The sequence below is a fragment of the Ochotona curzoniae genome, unplaced genomic scaffold, assembly GCF_017591425.1.
Source record: "Ochotona curzoniae isolate NIBS_2020 unplaced genomic scaffold, NIBS_Ocur_1.0 contig_3190, whole genome shotgun sequence".
NCBI classification, from domain to species: Eukaryota; Metazoa; Chordata; class Mammalia; order Lagomorpha; family Ochotonidae; genus Ochotona; species Ochotona curzoniae.
Genome location: NW_024465751.1, coordinates 11,123,060 through 11,142,635, shown reverse-complemented (window position 1 = coordinate 11,142,635; position 19,576 = coordinate 11,123,060).

Here is a 19,576-nt window from a genome sequence, read left to right as displayed (position 1 = left end):
ATGCTTCAGTTGGTATCTTCACGTTAAAAGTTCCTGGTTTAAAGGTTGACAGTTGGTCTAATGATGACATTTTTAAGTAGGTCTTGCGGGAGGACATGTAGGTTATGGAGAATACAGCCTCAGAGATGATTTGTTCTGTTTGTTTACTTACCATGATCTTGTGCCTTACCAGCCCCCATGCTCTGGCCCTGCAGATGTCCCACTGTGAGGTAAGGCATGGTAAGCCTGTTTATTCCCAAAGAGGCACTTTTTATGTATTTTAGTTGAACAAAAGCATAATCTATAGTGTCTATTTGAGAGTTTGATCCTTGTCTCTGAGTTTCCTCTGTGGGAATTATGAGGAGATTCTGAGACATGGTACACTGTTAAGAAGGTTGAACAATGAGGACTTGCTTTTATTTTTCGATTCTTCAGTGATTCACTGGTCATGCAAGTACCATGTTATTTAATTTCATGGCATTGTAAATTTTGTTTTTTTCTTTCTGTTACTGATTTTGCTTTATGGCTTTTCATCTAAATGGATGTATAATAACCGTGTAGTAGAAACTAGCACATTCAGATATGAAGATGCAATGAAGTGTGCATCTTTACTTTCAAATCAAAATGAACTCCCAATGAAACTGTTGAATGTATCTTGACAATAGGATGTTGGGCTCTCTGCCATTTTCCCTTCCAATGTCAGAATATTCCTAGACAGCAGAATAACATACTTATGACTGATGTGAAGGACTATATTGTTGTAATGACATGGGGGAAATTGTCGGAAGGGTGGGGATTTGGGGAAGACAAAAGGGAAATCCCAGAGCCTATGAAATTGTATTACGGAATCATACAATTAATCAATTCATTTTAAAACTTGAGGAACACTCAGCATCGTCACTTACTTGATACTTGCCTGAAACTTGGTCTTTGCACAGGTGTGGGTGTATCAAAACTTATCAGAAAAGTGAGTTGAAGATCCCTTTTAACAGTGAAGGCAAAAAGGAAGGCTGTGAAGCCATACTCCACAATAGATAGAAAAGAGACATTCTCAATGAGAAGTAAAAGGAAATACCAGGGAATGTTCAGGCGACCATGGTTATATGATTAGAGTTAAAGGCAAGAAATGTAGAAAGTCATTTATAATATTATCTCATTGTGACCTGCTGTATGATGAAACAGGGCCATTTTTACAGTGTAAATGTGTAAAAAAAAGTGTAAAACGTGTGTACGAAAGTCTTAATTTTAAACTTCTTTGTAATTCCAACCGTTGGATTAGGGCTCTTGGAGGAGTTCAGGGTCAAGAAAACTCACCAGTGGCTTGACTACAGGCATGACACCTAGCTGGAGGGCTACTGACGTTCCAGGCCGTGGAATGCAGGGATCTGCTTCTTTAAAGATGAGTGGGAGCTTGTCCAGGAGTTTAAGGAAGAGACTGTGCAGTAGGGACATGTGCCATCACAGGAAGCCCAGTGGAAGGAAGGCTGTGTAGGTGAAGTCCTCTGTGAAACCTGGATCAGTCTGAGGCTTTGATCTTGTCTGTTGTTCCCAAGGTGGTTGGTCATTAGACTGTTTTACCCCTTGACTCTTGATTTACTAATCTCATCCTCATTTCAGAACAGACATTACTTATGGTTATATTAAGTGCTTGCGCTTTTTTACCTCAAGAAAACAGACATTCTACTGCAAAGTTTTGTTTTAATGTAACACATGAAATTGTAGAGTGATCCTAGTTAATGACTAAGATAGGACATCATTGTCTTACAGCTGTATTTGAAGTTATTCGAGTGACTGTCAAACTTCATGGTGCATCAGAAACGTCTGGAAGGATTTAAAACTCATGTAGGCTTGTTCCCTTATCTCTGAACTTTTTACTTGCATAGATGCTGGCAGGGTGATTAGAACTACACTTCTAAAATAACTGGTGTACTTTATGGAACCCCTTTAAAAATGTCAGATATTCATTTTATCTTAAGTACATAGGAAGTTTTAAATGTTTTTTCCTTCCTTTGTATATTTACCATCTGTTTTTCTTCTTGTCCTTGCCTTTTCACTTGTCCTTCCCTTCTTCCTTTTACTACTTTCATTAAATTCTCACACAGCATTTTCTTGCTGGTCAGTAAAGGTTTGGTTTGGACTCAAAGGAATCCATATCTTGCGTTTTGGTCCTACCAATGGTAAGAATCCTAGAATTCAGATAAACCATATATTCAAGTGTTCATGTATTAACTTAGATAAACCATGTATTCATGTATAAAACTTTTTGGTTTTAGCTTTTAAGTTAATTAGATTGCATTTCAAAAATCAATGTAATGGGCCCGGTGTGATGGCTCAGTGGCTAAATTCTCACTCTGTACGCATATGGGTGCTGGTTCATGTCCTGGCTGCTCCACTTCCCATCCAGCTCCCTGCTTGTGGTGTGGGAAAGCAGTAGAGCACGGCCCAAACCCTTAAAATCCTGTACCCATGTGGAAGATGCAGAAGAAGCTCTTGTCTTATGATTTCAGATCGTCCTAGCTTCAGACCTTGCAGAGTGAACCAGTGGATGGAGTATCTTTTTCTCTGTTTCTCCTTCTCTCTGCAAATCTGCCTTTAAAATAAAAATAAATAGATCTTTACAAAATCAATGTAAATGCCTAGTCTGTAGGAGGGATTTTTCTGGTAAGAACATTTATCTTTAGCTTTAGAAACATCTTGACTTAAGCTTTAAAATCTGCACATGCTGAAAATCAAAACAGGATTCTTCAAATTGAATGTACGTGATGTCAAGGAAACTTTTCTTGATATTCTCCTTTGGTCTCTTTCTGTTAAGGCAGTAGCTTGATTGATCATGTCAATTCAACCAGATTGAATTGTGGATTGCATGTAATTTAGTTTCATATTGTCTGAAGAAAGCCAATCTAGGAAAATAAATTTCAGAATCATTTAAAAATATTAGGATGAAACTTGGTGCTTACTTGCACTAATTTTAAAGTTTTATATTTATATTAATTTTAAAATTGCAAATGTTCAGGTGCACTAATATAAAATTTCAAGAGTTAAAGCAAAGGGAAGTTAACTGGAGTTAGCCACATAAGAAGCAAGGTCTATAGCTCATTACTAAAATAAATTAAATAAACTGATTTTTTCCCCAGGTTAGTCTTTAGTAAATGGGAAAATACAGAAAACTAGAAAGCTCAATTTGATCATTTTATTTAACTACAAATATCTCTATAGTATTATACTTCAGTCGTTCAGCCTCAAATTCCACTCATAGTTGAAGATAGCTTCCATATCAGGTTCTGAGATCAGATATTCTCTAATATGTTAGCTGCGATCCTGAGAAGTTTTAAAGGAAGACATTAGATGGAGAAATACAAATTCAGATTTAGGATTTCTGATAATTCTGCTGGAAAACATGGTCATTTTAAAAAAATTGTAATTATTTTTCTTGAAAGGAAATGAGATGAGCGAGTATGTGTGTGAGAGAGAGAGAAAGAGGAAGAGGGAGAAGGAATGGAAAAAGAGGCACAGAGAGATTGCTCACCTTCTGATTTGATTATTCCTTTTCCAAATCCTGGCACCAGGGCTGGGAGAATACAAAGTCAGGGCTCAGAAGGCCAGAATGAAATCTGAGTCTCTCATGTGAATGGCAATGACTTGCATACTTGGACCACTAGCTGATGCCTGTTACCATGCACAATAAAAGGAAATCAAAATTGCAAAAAAAAAAAAAAAAAACTGGAGCTAAACCTCACATTTTCCGAGATGGATTTTGGCTTCTATGTGGCAACTTAGGCAGAACACCAAACACCAGCCCCAACAAACAGTTCTTTCATTACTTTTTCAGGTGCATTAGCAAGGACCTGAATAGCAAGTGGAGCAGCTAGAGCAGTACCCACTGTCGTCCATAAGGCATGCAGCATCGCGACAGTTGAACACCTTGACCCACAGTGCTGGCCCCAGTATCCTCTAAATTTTAAATTACTCCTGAAAATCCCCTTAAGAATTATAAAAATGTTTTCATTCACTGAGGGCAACTAGAGATAGCAATATTAGATTGGTTTTTAGCTTTAATCCAAATGCTTTCTTGGCAAGCATATAAGATAGAGTGAACATGACCAAAGACGACCGACTGTTTTACCAGCAATTGGATAATTTAAACATTTGAAATATTACAACTTGTAGCTCCTCCAGAACAATGTTTTATTTTATTTTTTTTTAGTTATATGTTAATCCTATCGCAATCATGGAGAGATGCTAAAGGACAGTTTTAATGAAACTGCTCGCCTCAGTGGCCTGTGTGTATGAAGCAGACTTAGATATTGTGATAACGTTTTGTTCTAAGGACCTCCTGATTTGCTCCTCGTGAGCTCTAAGATGCAGGACTTGCATGGAGTTATTGCTGTGCCTGCATTTTTACTGGTGGTTCACCAAAAATGGAGGCATTGGTATGCATGTGGGTGGATTCAGAGAGGGGATGCAATACATACCATGTTGTTTGTGAAACAAATACTGTGTAGCATCGATGGAGCTACACACAAGTCCAACTGAAAGAGATGCTTCCATAGAGAAAATAGGTTTTTAAGCCTCAGCTGTTAATTTTAATCTAATTTTGCAAGATATCGAAGAATAAAGCTTAGATACATTCAGCTGTGACACACTTTTGAGGTAATTTTTTTCTAGTTAAGTAATGTTTTAGCATTTTTTTCTTGTAGATAATATTATCTTGAGTTGAATTAACTGTGGGTTCTGAAGGTAGGATCAAAAATTTTTAATGGAAAACTATCAACTGGGACAAACAAAATTTAGTGAGCAATTTTTTTATATTATTTGATATTCTATGGTAGTCACACATCATGGTCAACGTTATTCATTATTTGGCTTTTGGTCCAATCTTATCTTCAACTAGGAAGTTAGTAATACTTGATAATTATGAGTATGGTGATGCAGTCACTGCTAAATATGAGCATACTCCCAGTGTTTATTGTTCTACCAGGCAAGTGTTATATTGCACGTACAGGATCAAGGACATGCAATATAATGAATCTAATCCATCCTAGTTTATGCCATGTCATGCAGGATAATTCTTCTGAAAGTTTGTGGGCAACAAAATTAAAATATTTTGGCGTAGACATTGTGATGCAATGGGTTAAATGTTTATTGAGACACCCAAATCCCATGTCAGAGTGCGGGCTTGAGCTCTAGCTACTCTGCTTCTGTCTAGCTTCCTCCTAACACATCCTAACAGGCAGCGTGCGTTGACGAGTGTTTGCCCCCTGGCACTTATGTGAAAGACCTCACTACAGCTCCTGTCTCCTGGCAATGGTAAGATTTAGGGAGTAAACCAGGGGATGAAAGACCTCTTTTTCTCTGGGAAAGTAGTGGAGGATAGCCTATGTACTTAGAAGACCTAAGAGAAGCTCCTGGCTCCTGGTTTAAGACTCGTCTGACCCAGGCTGAGTGAACCAGTGAATGGAAGATCTCTTTCTCTTCGTCTCTCTTCCCTTCTTTCTTTATGTAATCTGATTTTAATGTAAATTAAAGAAGTTTTGTTCTTCTCCCTCTTTTTTTTAAGATTCATTTTAATTTTATCGGAAAGTTAGATATACAGAGAGGAAGAGAGACAGAAAGGAAAAATTTTCCATCCACTGATTAACTCCCCAAGCAACCACAATGGCCAAAGCTGCACCATTCTGAAGCCAGGAGTCCGGAGTCTCTTACAAGGGTCTCCCACATGGGTGCAGAGTGCCAAGGCTTTGGGCCATTCTCAACTGCTTTCCCAGGCCACAAGAAGGGAGCTGGATGGCAAATGGTGCTGCCAGGTTTAGAACTAGCATCCAATGGGATCCAGGCGCATGCTATCATGCCGGACCCTACATTCTCTCTTGAACTTAGCAGCTGCTGTGAACTGAAAAGAGGAAAGCTGTTATTAGACACATTATTATCCCTGTTTTGTAGATGAACGAACTGAGATTGACATAACTCTGGTTACTTCCCAAGATAAAATGACCATGGAGTGGCTATTAGAGACTGATCTGGTTCCATCGTGTTTCCCAGGTGTCTTTATGAAAGGTGCAAGATCTATGCATGTTCTGGATCATTCTTTTTCAGGAGAGGCACTACATTGAGCCTCTCTAGATAATTATCTTTCAGTAACTTGAATGAACCATAGCTTCCAGGAAATGGCCACACTTCTTTTTCATACCGTTTCTTTTTAACACCAGTGAGGAGAAAGGGGAGACTTCTGCCTTACGTACTTGAATTTAACTGTAGCAGAGCATTATGTAGGAAAAACAGTTTTTGTTAAAATAATGTTCATTTGGGCGAGCTCTCTCTGGTCCTTGCCTGGCTCCAGCTCTGGGTCCCCACCCTCCCTCACGGTGACCATTAGGATTGCTCCAGAAACCCTTCAAAACAAACAAACATACAAACAAAAAAAAATCTAGAATAGACAGACAACAACAAGGAAAGCTTAGAATCAGACAGGAAATGGCCAGCGTGCATCCAAACATGCCTCACTAGGTTGGACACAAAGATTAGTTACGCCTCACTGGGATATTGGGGATTTCTCTGCACACCTATCCTAAAAAAGGGTACAGTACCTGAACTGATAACTGTATGGAATCCGGTTGAATATAAACCAAAAATTGAAATGTCTATAAAGAAGTTAAGAAACCGCATTTTCCTGTTAGCATACTATTAATCAATACCATGTTAATTAATGCCATAAGGTTGTAAATGATTGTTGATGTTATATTCGGGCTTTTAATTGATTAGGGTGATAATTTGCTGACTTTACCTTCAGAGCAGAGATGGTCTCACCAAGAAATCGTTGAACCCACTAGGATAATAAGACGCTGGACTTTACGCTTGGTAAATATTTCCAATGAAAGAACCTCAACTGAATTTGAACTGTGGTAACGCAGCAAGGTGGAGAAATCCACCATGGGGAGAGGGTCAGGGGAGGGGTGGGGGGAATCCCAGTGCCCATAACACTGTGTCACATTATGCAATGCGATTAATAAAAATAAATAAAAAAAAATAAAAGAAAATAATGTTTATTTGGACAATGCTTTCTCAGAAAACAGCCAAAGATTTCATGGTGGTGGGCTTTGCTGAAGAGAATTAAAATGAGTTAATGATTGTATTTTCGGATAATTAAAATGATCTTGCCAGGGACATTAGCCACTGAGAGATGTTCCTAGTGTTAGAACACTGCTTAAGACAATTTTTCATCATGTTTCATTTGACATTTCGCTGTTGAATCAAGCATTTTAAACTCAGCATTTAGCGAAACCCACGAACAAGAGCTTTGAAGGACATCTTAATATTGCAGATTGCAGATTGCTACAGTTTGCCTAGGAACACAGTATTAAGAAATTTCAAGTCAGAGAACCTAAACCATAATTTTTTTTTTCTGCTTCACTGCAAGCACTAGAATCTGTGCCTAAGGCTCATTTCTAATGAAGTTTTCCTTGTTACCAATCAACAGTTGAATAATTAGCCTCTACAATCACACAAACAAATTAATCCCTTCCAAAATGAAAATCGTACTGTTTTCCGTGATTTTTCCTTCACTGTGTAACCCATGCTGAAGTTCATTTAATTATCCTCATTATCAAAACCATGTTGTGCTGGTGGGCAATACAGTTACAAAGAAAGAGAAATGGAGACCAGATGACTTGGAATGCAAAAAAACCACACTGTTGTCCAAAATTTTAATGGATTTTCATGTCTCTTTCACTTGCCCTTTTGGGGGTTGGGTAGGGATTGGGGGGTTCATACGCAATGATTTTGTTGATTAGATCATTTCCTGAAGGAAGAATGATTGATACCAGAGACTCATCGATCCAAGAGTCCTTTAGCTGAAGGAAAGGAGGACATAGCAAAGGCTCAGGAGAGAGCAAGGGCACTGCGGGGTGATATCAGGTATCAGTGAGACGGTGGATTAGAGCAGCTCCTGCCTGAAGTGCATTGATTGGTTATGCCTGGTCCTGTTGCTGAGAAAGGATATAAAATCTTTGTAACTTTAGTGGCAATCATTGTCCTGTTTCACGTTCCCCTTACCCTCTGAAACTAAATGGACATCCTCAAAGTATACTAGTTGTCCTAAACCACACCACTTTTTCTTGGAAATTACACTGTGCTATTCTTTTTCTCAAACAGAGCTTCTCACTCTTAATGCTACTGCCATTTAGAGCAGATAATTAATTCATTCTTTGATTTTTTTTTTAGAGATATCTCCCATCTGCTGATTCATTCCCAAAATGGTTACAAGGGGCAGGTTGGAGCCAAGCTCCTCGAGCTACTTCCAGGTCCCCCGAACTGGGTGCATGGGCCCAAGCATTTAGACCTTCTTCTGCAGCTTTCCTAGGGACACCAGCAGGGAGCTGCATCTGAAGTGATGCAGCCAAGACTGGAACTGTCGCCTTATAAAGGAATGTGAGCCTCACAGTCAGTAGCTTTAACTAATGTAGCCTAAGGCCAGCCCCAGAGTTCTTTCTTGTGGATCTCATCCCATGGACTGCAAAGAATCTACGTCCTAGCTAGAAAGGAGAAGTTAACTACGTGGGGATGTCTAAGAAAATAAGATCATGTGATAAATTATATCATTGGTGTGGTTAAATAGCAACACTGAGTAAAAGACTTCAGAGGAAAGTAAGGCTGATACAAATTAACCAGGAAACATTGGAAAAGAAATAGAATTGAAATAACCAGAAAGAAATATTTTAAGTTTGTATCAGTCGTGAGATGGAGGAAGGTACCAGAAATCAGTTCTCTTCCAAGTCTCCAGGTCACAAATCTGAGAGCACAGTGTTGAGGGTGGGGCACATTCTCCAGGGGCTGTAGGACAATTTTTTTCCCCTAGTAATTGTCAGAGTTTGCAAGCTGTCAGCATCCTCAAGCTTGTGGTCACTTAATTCCAACATTTGTCTACACTGTCACTTGGTCTTTGTGAGCATACATGCATTAGCTCTCCCAATTTCTTCTTCACAATAGCACCTGCCATTGCCAAAATTCATCATATTTGCAAAAATTCTTAGTTCATTTTTTGTTGCTCTTCGAGGATGCTTGCAATTAGATAGCTTAAAAAGGAGATAAGCTTATTTGGCTTTTAGCTCTGAGGGCTGAATGTCCGAGTTTGGGAGGCTGGGATTGGTGAGTGCTGTGCTGCTTCACAATATACCAGAAACATGGAACGACATGTGACTGGTGCAGGAGAAATAAACGTTGAGAGGCAGACTCACGTTCTACTGCCCTGAAAATGGACCTACACTGCCAAAAATGGCATAATTCCTCTAAATGATCTACTCACACCCTAAAGGCCATGCTTCCAACTCGATCACAATGGAAATTAAATTGACTGCAGCCTGTCCTTCAGAATGCAAAGCATATTCAGATTGTAGCAGGCCCTTTTGCCAACTTTAGATGTAACAGTTGAGGGACACTATTTAACTTACTACAAGAGATCTGCATGCTTATTGACTCAGTCTTATAAATTTGAGTTTGTTGGGTGGACAGTTATAGCTTACGCAGTCTTCCAGGAGATCCAACAGGGTTGCTAAGTTCATAAATTCTGGAAACAGTTAGTGCCTGAGTCACAAACCTGATATACTCAAGCTGTGTGTCACTGGATTTCCATTAATTTTCCCAGGACCCAGAATCTTATTTATAATAGCCATAATCATAATTTTTATTCATTATACACACATGAAAAAATACCAGATGTATTCTTAAAAGAGCTAATGTTTTCCTGATCTTAACCTAACTGAAAAGGAAACCAAAGATTTGGGAAGATTCTATAGCACCCCTATAGCTTTGAACTGAGAAGTGACATTAAATTCAAATCTGTGAGCCTGTTTTTACATTAGGATACACTAACTCTAACTTTGAAGATTGCCGGTGATATTAACACAGATACTGGAGAGAAATTATCGGGTGTATAAACCTTTCTTAGTAATCATTACTGTTAAATCCAACAGAACTAGAACATAGATTAAATGTTTTTTCTTCAGAGTTACTAATAAAAGCACAGGGAGAGACTGAGATCTCTTCTCCACAGCAATGAGCAGAGCTGAGGCAATCCAACACCAGCACTTAGGTGCTTCCCTTGGCCTCCTACACGGGCACAGGGGCCCAACGACTTGGGTCCTCCTCTGCTGTGTTCCCAGGTGGTAGTCTGGGATTTAGATAAAAAACAGAACAGCCAGACACAAACCAGTGCCCACAAATTGACTGCAGGTACTGCAGGTAGAGGCCTACCTTGCTACAGCATTGTGCCATCTGCCAGAATTAAATTTGGAAATAACAAATTGTTCCTGTACTTAATGTCTTTATCATATTCAAGATTTCTCAATTTTTTGGCAGCGCTTGAATGTTCTCACCCTCATAAAAAGTGTTTGCATACATATTAGTAATTCTGTTCATAACTGAAAACCGGTCAGGTCTATGCTGCACAGGCTCATAAAACTGCCAGCAAAAGCACAGTTCTTCATAGGAAAAACTTCACATCCAGAGTGTATATTAACCAAAGTAGCAGTAAACAATACGGAATTGTTTTCCGATTCTGTTTCATTGCATGTGATCTCTTGGCATGTTCCAACCCTGCGTAATTTCAATTGCTCAAGGAATTCCTTTTGCTTGTTCGAGCAATTTATGTTTATCTCTTAAGTACAGGTTTACTGTGTTGAGTGACTGTGTATTTTCTTTCACACTAATATAAGCTAACATTAAGATAAGTGAAACATGATTTGAAGTACTGGTCTTATAAATATAGGATACTATTTTTTATAATCATCATTGCATTTTATGGGAGAAGGGACTAACTCATTCATTCATTTCATAAAAATTTTGATATTTACTGAAATCGACAAGGGAGTGGTAAGTGCTGTGGAAACCGTGATTGATGAGTGCATTCCCTGGAACCAGACAGCTGTGGGTTGCAGAGCAGGCTGCTTTGCTTTTAGCGGCCTTATCAGGAACAAACACTTTGAAGTTCTTTTTGTGTTAGATGGAGTTGATCATAATGAACTCACCCTTCTACAAGAGAGCAATTGCAAAATATTGAATAAGTAAAGCATAAAGAATTGATTGTAGCTCTCAGAGAACAATCGAGGTTAACAGGATTTGAGAATTAGGAGCCAAAAAGATCAGTTCTCTATGCCCAGCTTCCCTTCTGTTCTCTCTCCTCTTCTCTTCTCTCACTGTTACTGGATCAAATAATCTAATCAAAAAGTGGCAATGATCACACTTTGCCCCATTGTTGGGCCAAAGATTGCGGACAATGAATATTTCCAATCCCTGCTCGCCCCCCTCCCTTGGCATCAAATTCCTTCATCACTTGAACCTTAATAATACCCATGTTTTCTACAAAGTAGGGGACATTTTGTTGGGTGTTGCCATTGTACCAAGGACCCTAATTAAATAGGGATGACCACCAGTTTTGAGTTTTGTTTAAAGATGAAACTATTGCCTATGCTGAAATTTTAAAAATTGGTATTTAGCAGCCCATTTTTCAATAAGTTTGATTGTGCTTCAGTTGGGAGCTGCTTGGTTTTTGGGAACTCCCTGAATATATCCTTTCACCTGTATCTTGAGTCATTAACAAATATCCTTTGATTCATTCCTGGAACTAGATGATGAGAAGGATACTTACATGCAGGTAGGATGCTGTAGAGTGCACACAGGACAAATGTGGTTGGGCAGGTGGAAAGAAGTGTGTTGATCAAAGACAAGGGTTGAGCTTTCCCATGAGAACGCAAGAAAGTCTTCATCCTGTCCCATAAAAAGTGCAGTTACAGAGGAGGTGTGGCCTTGACCTAGGTAGCTCTCTGCAGATAAGGACAATTCCAGGACAGGGATTAACCACCAACACTCATATCACCTGGAGTGCTTCATACATTTTTAAAAATGTTCATTTATTTCAATCTTAATAGACAAGGTGGGAGAGGGAGAGAGAGAAAAAGAGAGAGGGAGATCTTCCATCTGGTGGTTCACTCCCCACGTGTCTGGAGCAACAAAAGTTGGACCAGGCAGGAACCAGGATTTCTATCTAGGTCTCCCACCTGGCTGGCAGGGTCCCAAGCACTTTAGTTAGAATCTATGGCCTCTCACCATGCATCAGAATGAAGTTGGCTAGGAAAAGGAACAGCTGGCTCTGAGCTAGAGGCTCTTATCTGGAATGTGGACATTCCAAATACAGACATAGCCAACTGAATCACAGTATTCCACCTGCAGTACTTGAGTTCTGGAGTGGAGGCTTGTGTGGTGAATACAGCACCAATTACATGGCAGTGGCCATTATTTCCCTTGCGGTTTCTGCCATCCTCCTTAACTCCTTTAGAATAAATTTCATTAGCACCAGTTTACATGTTTTCTAAGTTCACACTTGTGGAAAAATTAAGCATTCATTTTAAATTTGATATAATTTACTCCTTACCTTTTTGTCAATGCAACTTTTCAATGAGATAACTCCCAAATTGTTAATGTGTTTATCTGAGAGACGACAGAGTAACAAAAATAGGGGCAGAGAGCTGCCACTGTCTGATTTACTGACCAAATGCCTGCCGAGGCTAGTGCTGGGTTAGGGCTGGAGGCAGGAACCATGCATGCGATCCAGATCTCCCATGTGAGTGATGGGAACCTAGTTACATAAGCAATCGCCCCTGTATCCCAGAATCTTCATTTCAGGGAAGTTGAGACCAGATGTCATAGCAGGAGATCCAAGGCACAGATGAAGAATATGAGCTTTCTGTAACCACAAGGTCCAACAATGTTTATTCTCAATGTTTATTCCCTAGAATTTATAAGTATCTGGGAGGGACTCAATCTGCCGTAGAAGCTAAAGTTTCAGTTTAATTCGGTTGCACTCAATTCGCTTTATGAGGCACACCTGACTTACAAAGCACTATGTATGAAGAGTTAAATAAAACCGAGGACTTCACTCAAGGGCTCTTTAGGCCAATGTGACTCCTCCTTCCCTCGCTCCCTCCCTCCCTCCCTCCCTCTTCCTTCCTTTTCCTTTCTTTCTCCATTCCTATCTATATTCTAACTTCTTGAATTTAACCATATTTTTGTGGTTGCTCTGGTTATTGTTTGGAGGAAGTTCTGCCTTCCCATGGAAAAGGACAGCTCAGAAAATGGGCTATTCTTCTGTGTAAAAAGCCAATTAAGTAACACAAGTACAAGCAAATTGTTGTTATTTCCTTTTCCTGGATATGTTATTAGCAACACATTTCCCCAGTTCTTTCAATATTTTGGCCTTTGAGATAAAATAGATACCATGCAATATGTGACGGTGAAAAAACTTGGCTTCTTGAGTTTTCTATTTGGTGAAAAAAATAGATACACATAGAATTTTCAAAAATTTTGTGGACAACATATCTTGTGCAAAATAATGTGTGCATTTCCAAAAATCCAGCATAATATACTTTAGTTTCATTTCTTACAAACATGTTTAAGTCTCTTTGTGTATTTTTTATATTTTACCTCTGGGCTCTAACTGCTCTTGGACTTTGTATTCTTTAGCGTGCATACCCTGCGCTCTCTGCTGATTTCTGTTTCTCTCATAACCTCTTTAATGCAGAAACTTCAAGGCTCTATTTTGTGGGGTTCTTATTTCCCCCTTAACTATTAAAGTTTTTTTTTTAATTTTGCTTTTGTCCACTCCTGGAAACTTTAATGACTTCTAGACATGTATTGCTGTCACCCACTGTCTTTGGTGCTGATTTGGTGTTATATTTATGGAAAATCTTTAAGGAGGGTTTGTTTCAAATGTCTATCTTTTCCTCCCTTTGCATTTTCACGTGCTGTACTGCAAATCACCATGTCAATCTTTTTGTACATAGCAGATTTAGCTAGAATCTCTTTCCATAGAATCTAAATTATCCGCTGAAAAGCCTGAACACTGTCCAAATCAAGTCCTTATCCTCAAGGATAACAGTGCATTGAGGCCACTGAATATATGCGATCATTTTTCCTTGGTATATATTCATAATGCTTAACATATTCACAGGTCTTGGTGAAAATGGTATTATTAAAAATATTTACTGGAGCAAGTATGGGAGTAATGGCATAAGTTTTGGTTTGTAACAGCTACATCCAATTTCTAACTTCTGTTTGAGTCCTGTGTTCTTGGTTTCTGATCCAACCCTCTGTTGATGTGCCCAAGAAGCAGTGAGCGATAGTTTACACTACCTGTGATTCCTGCTACACATGTGAGAGACCCAAATGGAGTGCATGGCTCTTCACTTCCACCTGTTATAGCACTAGTAACTACTGGCATTTGGAGTGAACTAGGTGGTAGAATATATTTTTATTTATCTATAATTCTGATTTGCATTTAAATACATAAACCGTTAGAATACTACTGATACTTTTAACCTAACCAGGAGGCAGATGCTATACCCAAGGCAGCGAAAGATCATTGTGTATAGGTAATCAAGGAATGAAAGCTCTCCCTTTTCTGAGGTCGAGTTATTCCTTCTGCAGATATTTCAGGCTCCTGTCACTGTATTATGTTGGAATGAGGGTCATTGTTAAGACACTAAGACATATGTAAAAATTCTTTGTCATTCTTGTTTGTGATTGAAATGGACTTCAGTGTGCTGTTTTCTATGGCGTGCCAGCTTCCTACTTGATGGCCTGTGAGGAGACAGCTGCATGCCACAGTGGCCATTTGGGGGCCACAAGGAATTGTTAAGTGAACTTGATACCCTGGTTGGCACATTCTTTCTCATGATGCATTATGATCTCACCAAACCACCAGCCCTGCCATTAGGATACTGGGGAATATTTCATGGTAAGAAGGCAAGTGGAGATTCCTCACAACTATAATTTTAGCTAGAATAATTTCCTGTCTCCTTTAAAGTCAAAGTGAGTTGACCATAAAAAGACTGACTTTTTTTGAGGACTATATTCAACATTTTCCCAGGCTTGATACAATTAGTTTTATATTTAATAAAATAGAAAGGAGTCATTGCTCAAATTCAGCTTCTCATTATTAAAGATTTAGCAGGTTTAAAAATAACGTAACTATCAAAATTACCATAGTAATAAAAGCTACATGGACATAATGTTATTGTTTAGGTAGTATTTAAGTAGCAAGATAAAAATATCTTGGACAATGCATAGCTCAGATTTTTTTTATTTTAACAGAGAGCCCTCTTCCCACAGTTTCATTTTAATTTTCATTATCTATGTTCAAATACAGTCTAAACATATTAAATGGAAAATTTCAGAAATAAACAATAGGTTTCAAATTTGCATATTTTTCTGAGAACCAGGATTATAGCCCATACCATCCTGATGTGTCCTGCCCAGGATGAGAATCACCTCTTTGTCCACGTGTCTAAGCTGTGTACATTCTCTAGTCATTAGTCATTTTCTGGACATTCTTTGGTTATCATTGTATCACAATGTTTCTGTTTAATAACCATTTTTCTACACAATGATCTCTTCAAAGTACAAGAATAGGGACATTGGCTATTCAAATATACCAAAGAGAAGCCACAGATTACTGACTAAAGAAAAAGTTTAAAGTAGTAAATTAGTTTGAGAAACAGCATTCACACAACTTTTGTTGTATTATATTGTATAATGTCTATTATTATAATTGTATTATTTTAGTTATTATAGTTAATCTCTTACTGTGCCTAGTTTATAAATTAAATTTTCTCACAGGTAGGGATGTATAGTAAATACATATATTTGTGTATATATACAAATAAATAAATGCAGATGTTTGGTTTGGTTTTATTTGCTGTTTCAGAAATACAGTGGGGTACTCAGAATACAACTCCCATAAGGAGGGAATTCTGCACTCTTCAATGAAATGGAAAACTGAGCAGTGTGATGACTTGTCCAACATCATGACTCAATTAGTCAGTGGCCGAGCTAAGATTCCTTTTCCCAAGCCATGACTCTTCTCAGACTGTGGCATCACACTCAAAACTTCACCAAAGCACCAAATTTTTCTTTATTTTTCTGAATGAAGATAAGTTTGTTCTTTTATAATTCAATGTTTTAAAATTAATACGTGCTTATGGTATAGATATACTAGCACATGAAAATAGTCATCAAGAGTGAAATGAGTTTTAAAGATGGGTCTTCTTGATACGAATCAGTATTTCATCCATAGCCTTGCACCATTTTCCCAGTTTAATACTATTCTATGGAAAGGTCTAAAAGTTATGATTGTCAGATATATAGCATGTACTACCTGTAACATATAGAGAATGGTTTAAGATTCTCTAATGAGTAAGGTGTAAATTAATCTCCAAAACAGTTCTATGAGATTATTTTCTGTACCATACATAAAGTTATATAGAGTCGTACCCTGTATCAAGCTAGAAACTCAACCCTGTTAAATGCTTTAATGAAAGAATGGATAATTGATTATCTGGAAATTAGAAGCAAGAAAAAGGGAATATCAATATAATATGAGAAACAGCTTCTTTCTTAGGCTCGGGGAATAATGAGAAGAGCTCCAGGAAGATTCTTGCAGATCCAGGATACAGCCCTCTCAGATAAGAAACCACTGGGCTGTTGTTGGCATTCTGAAGCTTGCAGGAAGCCCTTGGGAACTAAAAGCTCAGGATTCTGAAGAGACAGTGACACTTGCCTAAGATTGAGAAATCAAGGGAAGAGATCATCAAGTTCAGACCTCTGAGCCGGAGATTAGGCAGCTACTGATTACTGTGAAGGGATGCAGTAAGGCCAGACAGGATGGTCAAAGACGCAGAAGACTGTAACTGCTGCTATGGGCAGAAGGATCATGGCTAGTGCAATGCAACAGGAAACCCTACTCATAAATGTAATGTCACATCAAAGAAAGGACAAAGGGTTCATATTCTTAACTCCATATCTCAATGTGAAATATAGATAGAAAACTCTGTTGTTCATGAACTCTGTTGTTCATTTCCAAAAATGTATATTGAGCACATGCAAAGCTCCAAGAATTAGTCATGGTCTTATGTTGCAACCTGCATCTTCTCCTGTAAACTGAGGATAATCCTGCCTACTTCTGAGGGTTAAGATTAAATAGAATAACTCTCCAGTTTTGCAATCTCCACCTCTTCTATACTGCTTCCATGTTGCTACTCCATTCATTGAAGCATAGTTTCCAAAGACATTTTAATTTCAGAAGTCTGTCCTAGAATTTGATTCTAAAACTATTCTTCCCTCTCTTAGTAATTAAATATTTCAGAAACTTTGGTTATCAATTTTTAAAATTACTTTCACATGAAATCCTCTCTGAAATTTTTGCAACACTGGCCTTCTGAAATGCCACTGAGCACAATGCACATAAGAGAGTTTACCAGAACTCAAAACAAAGTTCATGTTAACAAGCACTAAAGGAGTAAGCAAGTCACGTGGTCTTAAACACCCTAGATTTGCATTTGTTGCTGTGTCCTCAGATGGTTCAACCCAGCTCCATTCCTTAAGGATACATCCAATTGAAACTTAGGCCTCCTGTTGACCCATTGTCTGCATTGTCTGTGTCCTAGTGGTTTGTCTCTTTGTAACTTTCTCTAATTCCTGACAGGGTTCAGCCTGCTCAACACCTGTTTCATATGTAAACACTCCCACTTAATTCTGGAAATTTCTTTGGCTGTCACTTGTACAATCCCTTTATTCCAATGTACTATGAGGAAGTCCTTTAGCCCGGTTTTACCCCTAGGACTGAGGCTCACGTAGTCATAGACCTTTCTGTTAAGCTTTGGCCTAGTAAGTACATCAGGATTTTCACTGTTTCTTTCAGGCTACAGCACACAGGGCTCACACAGCAGCTTGCTACACTTCTTCAAGCCTATGGTTTTCTCAGGCTAACATCATTCACAGCCCCGCCCCCCCCCCCCAAGTACAGCAAATATTCCTTCCTTTCAAAATTGTCCACCATGGAGCTGACTCAAGGACAGAATTGTAAAGAAGAAAGATCAAGAAGGAGGTTAAAAATACTATGCAGAGCACATGATGAATTTTGGATGGACCAAACCCTAAAATCCCTCTCTGGTCCTTGGTGAAGGAGCAATTTTATGACACATTAAACATTGTTATGAGTTTATCTGAAGGAGACAAATGACTTCATCTTTTAATTTTTTATAGGCATCTACTACATTTCTGCTCAGTCTTTTTACTAACTGGGTGGAGCAAGGGATTTGGAAACATTCTGTAAAATTCTATTTGCAAAAACTCAGAATAAGTCAAGGATTTTACCCTTTCTTTCGTGAGATATAAATAACAGATGTTCTTTAGAACTACACATGCACAAGTTTTAAAGTTAATAGTATTGTTATCTTCGTGTCATCTTTTTATCTCCCATTGTCTTACAACACGATTATTCTGTTTATCTGCTATTTGGGAAAAAAAAAAGGAACAAATACAAAGTTAAAAGCAAACAAAACTGAGCATTACCAAATGGCAGCCTTTATATCAGTGCCCGTACGGATGGTCTGTCTCTGTATCTGGGAGGCTTGAACAGCTGGAGGTGACTTACATGGGAACAGTCTGCATTCAGTTGGCACTTTCTGCACTTGCATCATGTCAGGTATGAGAGAAAGAAGAGTTTCTAGTGAGAGTGTTACCTAGAATGTACACTCTTGACTTCTCCATTAAGATGGTTCAGGGTAGGAGGCCAGCATCTTGGACTAGTGGATTAAGCTAGTGCCTGTGATGCTGGCATTCCATGCAGGTGCTGCTTTGAGTTCCCATTGTTCCATGTACTATCAAGCCTTTTGTAAATGTACCTGAAAAAGGCAGCAGAGGAAGGCCAAAAGATGGCCCCTAACACACAGAGTGCCCACATAAAGCTCTTGGCCTTAGCTCAGTCCAGCCCTGGTTGTCATGGTGTTTGAAGAGTGGGCCATTGTATGCAAGATCTCCCTCGCTCTATGTCCTTCATTTTTTTTTTCTGTGTAACTCTGTATTTCAAATAAAGTAAAAACCATCTTTTAAAAAATAAGGCTTCATGATAGTGACATGTCTTTACTTGTTGGCTCAGGATTCCCAGTGAAGAAGGAAGAGATGGTGTGATATCTTAAAACCTTGGCTTGGGAATTATGGCATACTATATCTGCCATAGTACATCCTGAATGAAAAAATAAGGAATGCAGATTATTTCTTTTTCATGATGCAGTTCTATAGGCTCAGAGCTTTCTCTGTAACCATCCCAATTTTGCCTCCCAAGACACATTTTTCCCCTTTATTGTAACAATAGTTTAGTCCTTCAACAGTCATAAGTCTGTCATTTTTGTATTTAAATATATCCCGACATTGTAGGTGTAGACAATGGTATGAAGTCCAGTATCCTATTGTCAATCTATCTTATAGATTCATTGGGACTCCATCTTTTATTCAGAAGTAGAGATGTATACTACAATGTATCTTTCGTTTAAAATTTATTTATTTTTATTGGAAAGTCATATATACAGAGAGGAAGATCTTCCATCCATTGATTCAATCCCAAAATGGCTGCAACAGCTGGAGCTGAGCTGATCCGAAGCCAGGGGCCAGGAGATTTTTTTGGTTCTCCTATGTGGGTGCAGGGTCCCAAGGCTTTGGGCCATCCACAATTGCTTTCCCAGGCCATAAGCAGTGAGCTGAATGGGAAACAGGA